Genomic DNA, 9233 nt, shown 5'->3' on the forward strand with positions numbered 1-9233 from the left:
TAAAAACTTTCAGCCTTCTTTCACATTCCTGGCATAGCTTTTCTGCTACGCATGTGGCACAGACAACAAAATGCAAGTTTTCTTGGCATTTAAGTGTGATGATCAACATCATTCATCACTCCTCAGTGGCTTCCTGTGAGCCAAGGTGATGGGGATGGGTTTGGGTGGAGAGTGCCAGCTGGTATGCAAACAGCAAGGCAGGAAAGCCTGGGTGTGACCTTCCTTCCTTCCTTCCTTCCTTCCTTCCTTCCTTCCTTCCTTCCCTCCCTCCCTCCCTCCCTCCCTCCATCTCTCTTTTCCTGGTTTTAGCAGGCACCACAGCCAGTGGCTCTGCAATCCAGCTGCAGATAGACAGGATATCTTGAAGGGAACTCTGCCTAAATGAGGCAAGCCCAGGGCTGGCAGGACCAGGCCTGTGTGGGCCGCCAGGTTGATCATGTCAGAAAAGAGCAGATGAGTCTGGCTGGCCGCACACCACAGGAGTTTTGTGGGGTTTTGAGACATGGTGAAACATTTCTAAGCTCCTCGCTTGTTTTTTAAACTGGAACAGGGCATTCTGCCTCGGATTTTGTGGGCAAAGATCTTGGCAAAACCACAGCGCTGATACATAACTAATTTTGAGGTGAGGGCAGAGGGAGGCTGGTGGGCAGCTGAGCACCCACACTAGTGGGTGTCACTGTGTTTGTAGGGTGCTTTAGCCGCAGTCCCGGGGGTGGCAGGAGCAGAGCAGGGACCTCCCCTCCCTCTGGGGCACAGCCCGAGCCCGGGGCGAGCTCCCTGCCAGCTCTGCGAGCACACGCGGGACTCGGGACAGAGATCACCTTCCTGCTTCATCAATAATGGAGCTGGCACTGGAGGAACAAAGTGGCTTCTGCACCGCTCGCACTGCCGAGAGAGGCGGCGGCAGAGCAGGGAGTTGTGTTTCCTCCGCCCTTCGCTTACCTGCGGGATCACATTCCCTCCGCCGCCCATTCCTCCTCCCCAGGAATAACGCAGCCGCTGCTCCTCGCTCCCTGTGTTGCACAAGGGCGTGGAGGCAAAGGAGCAGTCCTCACAACGACATCAGGAGCAAGGAAAGGGCGACGTGTCTCTATAGCAACCAGGATGCTCTGGGTTTTCGGGGAATAACCAGCAGCTGCTGGTTAAACCAAGCATCTGCTGCTGGTTTTACACCCTCGGTTCAAGTTGATGATGTGGCAGTGACCAAGTCGGGCTTCAATTTGAAAAGACCTCCAATGGTTTTTACTCTGTTAGCACCAGGGCAGCGTCTACCTAGGACATTTGCATGATAAAAAGCATTGTCCCATCTCACAGGATCTACTTCAACAATTTGGGTATAAAATAGAGATAATCAGTTGTTTTTTTGGTGGTAAAATCTACTTAAACTGTAGGAGACAAAATGGTGTGGAAATTTGAGTTAGTCTATAGGGAAGAGAACAATTTGAGGTAAAAGTGAAGTAATCAACAGGTAGGAAAAAAGTTTGCCCAGAAAACTTTAGGTGATCTGTAAGGCACAGAGAATATTTTGGGGCTAAGATCTGAGATTATCTGTAGGGGACAGAATTACATTTTTTTTTTTTTTGCAATAAATGTAGGCAATCTGCCGGGGAAAGAATGAACATTTTGGAGATAAGACAGAGGTAGTCAGAGGGTTCTTTTGATTGTAAAATCTTTGCTAATCTGTAGGGGACAAAATGAACTTTTGAGGTCTAAATGTGAGTTAATCTCTAGGGAACTAAGTCTTCATCACAGATTATTACACAATATTGTCTTTACAGTTTTAAAAACATCTCACTCAATGAGCAGCAGGACTGATCCAAGCCACTTCCACCTTTTTTAAACACCAGAGGCTTCATCTGCTGGGAGCAGAAAGTGGGAAACCTTGACAAATAAATGCAGGGAGATATCAGGGAGTTGCAGACTGGTTTAGGTTGGAAAAACCTAAAAGATCACCTAGTTCCAACCATGAAATCTATTCTTCCACTTATTATCTAAAGCCCTTTGAGCTGGTAAGAGTTAAAAGCAAATCTCCCGATCTTCAGGGAACAGGCTAACTTGCACTTTCCTTTGGCATAACAAAGCATTGCTATTTCTGCACCTTTTTGAGTCTCCAAAAGAAAATGCCTCATGTAGATGCTGAGTGTGAAAATAGAAAACCTCAAAGGATGCAATTCGCTGGCAGAAGACTTTACAATTCCTCCTCTTTCCCTTTTCCCAAAGGAAATGAAATAATTACTAACAATTTTCCCCACCCTCTGAAGGGTGTGGGTGTATCACCCTGGAGCTGGGAGCAGGGTGTGTGTGGGTGTGTGCACAGCCATCCTGGGGGCTCCAGTTTCCCATAACCTGCACCAGGCCTTCCCAAGGAAAGCACTTTCAGTGCTTTAAGGAGAGCTCCAAGGACTCCCTGGCTGTGGGCTGGTACCAGGAAGGTGAGTGTGAAAATGCTCGTTATCTTCCAAGGGCTGAATGTCATTTTTAATCACCTATCCACCTGTCCTTGGACTTTTCCTCTTAAACCTTCCCACATAAACCTCACAAGGGAGTTTCCACCCTCTGTGCCAAGGCTGCTCTGCTTTTCCTGCGGAATGCAGAACTAAGAGTTGAAACTTTTCTAGGGTTTTTTGTTTGTTTGGTTTTTTTTTTGTTTATTTGTTTTCCGGTTGTTTTGTTTGGTTGGTTTTGGGGTTTGTTTGCTTGTTTGAGTTTTTTTTTTTGGTTTTTTTTTTTAGTTTGTTTTTATGTTTGTACGAATAATTAAAGACTTCTATTCCCTCCTACTGGGAAACCTCTCTCCTTGTAACCATCAGCGGGGTGTTCCACCCTCTCTGCCGCTGATGGCTCCTGTGTCAAAGAAGGCTGTAAAAAAAGCCAAGCTGGGAAACTCGGTGTTTTTAGCCGGTTTTCAGAGCCCGGGGCTGCAGCGGCTCCTCTCCCCGCTCTCCTGCTGCCACCTGCCGACCGCCCGCTGTCCCCTGGCCCCGCTGCCAGCCGCCTGCAGCCCTCACTGCAGCGCTGCCCCTCGGCTTTGGAGGGCTCCTCTCCCAGGGAGCCCAGCTCCCCCCGGGCTTCCCTGCCCTGCAGGTTGGAGGGGGAAAGCGAGCTCTGCCAGACCCCACATCTGCTTTTTCTGTTCCTCCTTCCCCATCTCTTCCGCGGATTAACCCAGAAAAGCTCCTGTTTGCTCCCTGCCTAACCCTTGTCTCCCCGGCAGTGTCTCAGCCACTCTGCTGTCCCAGATCCCATGCCGCGGTGCACAGCCCTGGTGCATCAGCTGTCACTGGGAGGGTGTTGCCATCGAGAAGAAAAAGCAAATTGTCCACCAAGAGGGCAGACTGCTGTCCTGGTGACAGGACCCAGGGGCTGGGGGAGATGACGGCCACCAAACAGCATGAAAAGGGCTGTCCCTAAGCCAGCAGGGTTTGCTGTCTGCTCAGCACCCGAGGAAGGAGCTCTGCTCTCCACAGAGAACTGATACTTGGCCAGTTTTTATCCAGGACCTGTGGACACGGCTGATTTCTCATGTTTGCTTTCCTGGCTGTCTGGCTTGTGCAGCCCCAGCACATCCCATTATTTGAGCTCTCCAGAGAGACTTTCAGTGGACCTTTCCCCCACTTTCGCAGCAGGTGTAATTAAAACAGGTCTTCATAATGAGGGTGGGAGCTCAGTGGGAATTGAGGTGCTGACAGCTGATGTGCTTTTGACTGAGCTCCACTCACCCTACCCTCACTGCCTCCTTCAGCCCCCCACAAACATGTGAAAAATCTTCAAATGACCCCACACCTCATTTTCTGTTCCTTTTTCAATTCCGCTTCTCTAAAACTGCCGAGGGCGAAATAAAGAAGTTGGTTTATTTTTAATCATTGCAAACGCTTCCCAAACCTGCAACGCAAAAGATTCACTTTTGACACGATGAGAGCAGCTGAGCCAGGGGGATTTCTGTCGAGAAGAGAGGCTGGCAAACCTTAAAGCAGTGACACCAGTAGAAAAAGCCTCTGATGTCCCCTATCCCAGCAAGGCCAGTCTGCTGCTCTCCCAGGTGAGCAGGAAGCTTGTGCTTTCTAGTTCGGCTTTTGAAGCTTCTGTCACGGAGGAAAAATGGCAAGTGAGAAGAGAGGGGGGATCACATGCAGGCTGCAAGTGCATCTGTACCAGTGTCATTGGCTCTGGAGCAACCCTGCAGTGAAAAAATTGCAATCATGTGGCTGTCAGCATCTCAGCAGGGTCAGCTGGGTAAAATCCATGTCTCCCTGCTCTCTACACACATGAAAACTCCCCATCTGGCCAACCCACTTTCCCAACACACCATTCAAGGAAGGGAACTCTATTTAGGATCAACCAAGTGTAGCTCCTTTTCTTTCTGACCAGCCCGTGTGTGAAGAGAAATCCCCAGCAAAAAGGAGCTGATTGTGCTAAATGGCAGCAGTTACCCACTCTGGGCCTCAGTGGGAGAGGAAATGTCTGCAAAATGGTCACTTGTCTCATTCTCTGACCTCCAAATAGAAGGAAGTGAGAACCACTTTGTAGTGGAGAGTTCTGAGCACCCAGAAAACCTGAGGAGTGACTCAGGTTTTTGGGTGCTGAGCTTTTCACCCGTGGTGCCCACCGGGTTTTACTTGGGAAGCACCACACAGGGCCACAGGCACAGACCAAAGCGTGGTGTCTGCTGCAGGCTGCCCTCTTCTCCCAGAATATCACGAGTCTTAAATACGAGTATGGAAATAAATTCTGGCAACAGTGACTTGTTAATATCTAAGCCAAACCCTTGGTGTCAAGATGTTTGTGAAGTGGTGTGGTTTTATCAAGGTGTTCTCAAATGTTGATGAAATCTTCAAGAAGCCCTAGGCTGGAAGAGGGTCCTCATGCTGAATGCTTTCATCAGTGAGGTGAATTGGTGCAGCTTATTTCCTTGCCCTAATGTGTTATTTGTATCTCATCTTTTTGTTGCCCTGCCATTCCATGGGGTGCTTAAATCCACCTAATGCAGGAGAAGGATCATCTGTGCTCTCTTTCTGTCCCTGACACGTTTCCTCTCCCTCCCTTTGTGAGACCTGCAGTAAAGCGGGCCTGTAATCTTATCTTTTATTGCCTTTCCTTTGCAGGGGGAGTTTAGAGTTGGATCCCCCTGATCCTCCTGATGTGTCTGGATCAGGAGCTGACCAGGTCTACTCAGTCTGGGCAGGGAAGCAGCAGGAGCATATTGCCAGGGGTGAGGGGTGGCAGGGAAGCCCCTACCAGCAGCAGCTCAGGCGTGCAACAGTTCCACTGGGAACACCACTCACTGTTCACACCACCTGGGTGGCTCCTGACGATCCCTAAAGTCACACTCTGGCCTTGTGGAGATAACATCTCTGCCTGGAGACCTTTCTGGCTTGCTGATAACCAAATCCTCACTGCTTTACACACAATTGAGGACACCAGGACCTTTGGAGCCTTGCTCATAACAGAGAAGGGCCTTTCCAAAAATGGATCTGAAAGAAAAGCACCTGAGTAGATAAAGGACAGAGAACAAGTACCTGCCCAGAAGCCTGGGGAGTTCACTGGGATGTCCAAAGGATCAGCCAAGCCCTGCAGCTGGACCTCTGCAGGATCCACCTCTAGGAAATGGCACTGCTTCATCCTGGCAGTCTGGAAGGATGGAACTTGCTTCTCCACCTCGGCTGCTCTTGTCGTGGTGGGCCTCATTTGAAAGGGGTGCTGTGGAATGAGAGACAGTGTGTGACACAGGGCAGGACCCTCCTGCTAGAGAACCCTGGGGTTTCAGGGAGAGGGCAGGATGAGGCCCAGCAAGGTCACCTGCTTTGTGTGGACACCTGTAGGAGGAACCACTGCTGCCAGCAGGGAGGCTGTCACTGGAACAGCTGTTCAGAACAGGCTGGGGAAACCCAGACACGTTACTAGAAATCACTACAAATTCCATGTATCTTCCTGTTCCTGGGGAAACCCAGACACTTTTACTAGAAATCACTACAAATTCCATGTATCTTCCTGTTCCTGTCGTATAAACCTGTTTGCTTTCTAAGCTTCCCTGTGAAAGAGGAGCAGCTCAAACCTGGTAATCCTCATTCTTATGGAAAAAACAGTTTCCAAATCTCTTGGGGTTAATTAAGTCTCATTTGCAGATGGGCTAGCAAGGACAGAAGATGGTTCTGGACCTTGTCCCACTAAAGGAGCACAGAGAGAGACCAGCTGCAGCTGAGCACGAGAATTACAACCTGAGGGGAAGCAGCTGTTGGGTAAGTTTTAAAAGGCAGTTGCAGTGGCCTAGTGAGGGGATAGTTATTTTTCAGTAGGGTTTTGGTAGGTGCCTTGGGTTGGTTTTTCTCCCTGTCCTTCCACAAGTCCTGGGTGTGACCCAGTGTGTTAAGCCAGGAATACCATTTGCTGCTCTAGACAGAGTGGGGTTATGCCTTTTTTTCCTCCTCTCTCTTCCATGGGCTCAGCCATGCTTTTGTTCCGCAGCTGACTGCGTTGCAGTGCCCAAGGTTGAATGCTAACTCCTACGCCTCTCTGCCCTTCCCTGGGGAAGGATAAGGAGGGTTTTGTTTCTCCTTTGACGTTCACCATGGCAAACAAAGCTCAACAGAATGGTGAGTTTTGCTCCAGCTATTTCCTGGCAGTAGCTGAGCTTGTGTGGGTACCTGATGCGGACTTTCTTAGGGCCAGGATTAACAAACTGAGGGTGAAAATAAACTTGTATTGATTTTTTTTTTCCCCCTGTGAAGAGCAGGTGTAAAAACACATATGAGATGATAATCATGGAAACTGTGACTGCCATGGAAAACCAGGCTGCTGGCTGCCACTGTGCATGGAAGACCAGGCTGCCAATATTTCATTAGTCAGCACTGCCCATGGAATTTATAAAGCATCTCTGTTGCCTGTGTTTGCTGTCTTGAGGAGATGCTCCAATGTTTCCCTAGCTGCTGTTGTGTGAACAGTGGGAAGGACACAGGAAAGGAGGTTGCTCCAGGGAGTCCTCTTGTGAAAATCCAAAGGCTTTGAATTGTAGCTGTTTGCCCTCCTTGTGCCACAATTGTGGTGGTTTTTTTTTCCCTGGAGTGAAACATGCTTTTGCTTTATGAAATTGGAAGGTGGAGGAACCCTAGAAGAGGCTCAGGAAGTTTGCTGAGGGATGCCTGTCAGACTTGGAGCAAGCAAGGGATGAACAGCACACTGGGTACTTGCTCCAAACTGTTAAAATCCCAGACTTAGCTGGGACAATGGAATAAAGAGATGGAGTCTCTGGCTGCATTTTTACCCTTTTGTAGAAGAGGGCAGAGGGCAGCTATTCAGATGCCCACGACTCTGGGTGTGGGTTGTATCCACTGGTATGATGAAGAAAAACCTCGTGGTGGAAGCCACAGTAGCTGCGCTTGCCACTTCCCCCCGTGGCCTCGTGACTTTGATTAATCCCAACCCGTGCCGCTTTTGGCCACAGCCACTGGCTGCTGCTGCTGCTGCCAATTCGCTGAAATCCACAGCCTGGCTTAAAAGTCCTGGCCCCTGAGCATGCAGCTGAGGTGAGATCACACGTGAGGGGGTGCTGCCTGATGCTTTTTGTGACCTAAAAAAAGAACTGTAGACCTTGCAATAGCACACGATCCAGTGAGCAGGAAAGGAGCAATCCCTGCCTGACTTATCAGGCTATTTATTAAGATATTAAATTACATGATCTTTCTGTTCTATTCCTTTTCTCTTTCTTACACATCAGCTCTTAGCTCATCCAAAGTTTTGGATTTCCATTTTGAGGATACCTTACTTGAGCTTTTATTTCCAGTCCAAACTCTTTGGTTTTATACCTTCTTCCTCAATATTCAGTGCCTTCCTTTTTGCTTTGGATAATGAGGGAAGAGAAAGCAAGTATTTGAACAGAGAAGGAAATTGTGTGAAGAAAGTTGGGGGGGGTGGGTGTGTTTTCTCAGCCCAGTTCCTTACAGCAGCCTTTGTAGCTGTTCTCTGCCAACTCTTATTTTTCCTGCAGAAGCTGTAATTCTTTGTGCTTTTTCTTAAAGCTGTAGCTCCTGGAGTCCCATGATCTTCTAATCACTTCTGTGTGAGCCCAAGTGAGTCACAGCAGATGGAAAACACTGGATGGCAATGACCTCCACTGCTGAAAAAGCCCTAAGTGTAAAAAAAAAAAAAAAAGCTTCTATGTATAATCCTCAAAAACCTGCAAAGCAAGGACCTAATGAAAGGAACTTAGACCCCTATTTTCCATATATTTTTTGGTTTATATATTTGTATTGAAATATATTTTAAAATTTATTACACATTTTCATTTGTTTTCTTCCTGGATAACCTAGATGTACACTTCTAAAATTTTTGGGGTTGGGTTAAATAGTATTTAGAGAAAGATATTACTTTGCATTTATAAAAAGAAACCCTGCTTCAAAGGTTGTGGCAGAGATTTAGCTGGCAATCTTACTGCTTATGACCCTGACAAGATGACACAATGGGAGCAGGAACAGAATTCTGCATCTTGGTGCATATCCTTTAAAACATTGATGAGCTGGTGCTCACTGTTGATTCCCTTGTATTTGGGAGGAATCATCTGCTTTTCTGGCAACTCTGTTGCTGTTCCAGATCTTGCTAGAGCTGATTCATGAGGGCAAAGCCTTTATGGCTGCTGATGCTCTTTGTGTTGATCTACTTGGTTTGGAGTATCAGCTGCCTTGGAATACGGTTTGCCTTGAAATAGGAGTCTAATCCCAGTAAGTAGCACCTAAAATGCTGAGGAAACCTGGAAACAAAACACAGCTTGTAGCTAAAATGCACAACTTGTGACAGCTGACAAAGGAAATACTGAAATGAGAATTAGCTGCAGTGATTTGAGGTTTTATGTCATGCTTTGCTTGGAAAATCCAGTGTACTTGATGTGACCCCTTTTGATAATTAAGTTGTGGCTGAGCTGAACGTGGGAAGGAATGCAGCCTGTGACCATGCCAGTGTTAATTGAGAGCTCTGCTGTGGCACAGCTGCCAAAGCGGGACCGTCCTCGATGCTGTCACCCCATGCTGTGCCACAGGAGTTCAGACAGGAACCGGATCCAGGCAGAAAACTGCCTGGGGAGAGAAAGGGATCACCCCTAGAGCCAGATCAGCTGCTGGGCTCAGGAGTGTGGGGCTGTTTGAGCTGTTGCTGGGGCTGAGAGGATGAAAATGTGCAGGGTCATAGAATCACAGCATGGTTTGTGTTGGAAGGGACCTTGAAGGCCATTTTGTTCCAACCCTCTG

This window comes from Onychostruthus taczanowskii, unplaced genomic scaffold (genome assembly GCF_017590055.1).
Source record: "Onychostruthus taczanowskii isolate IOZ18803 unplaced genomic scaffold, ASM1759005v1 scaffold98, whole genome shotgun sequence".
NCBI classification, from domain to species: domain Eukaryota; kingdom Metazoa; phylum Chordata; class Aves; order Passeriformes; family Passeridae; genus Onychostruthus; species Onychostruthus taczanowskii.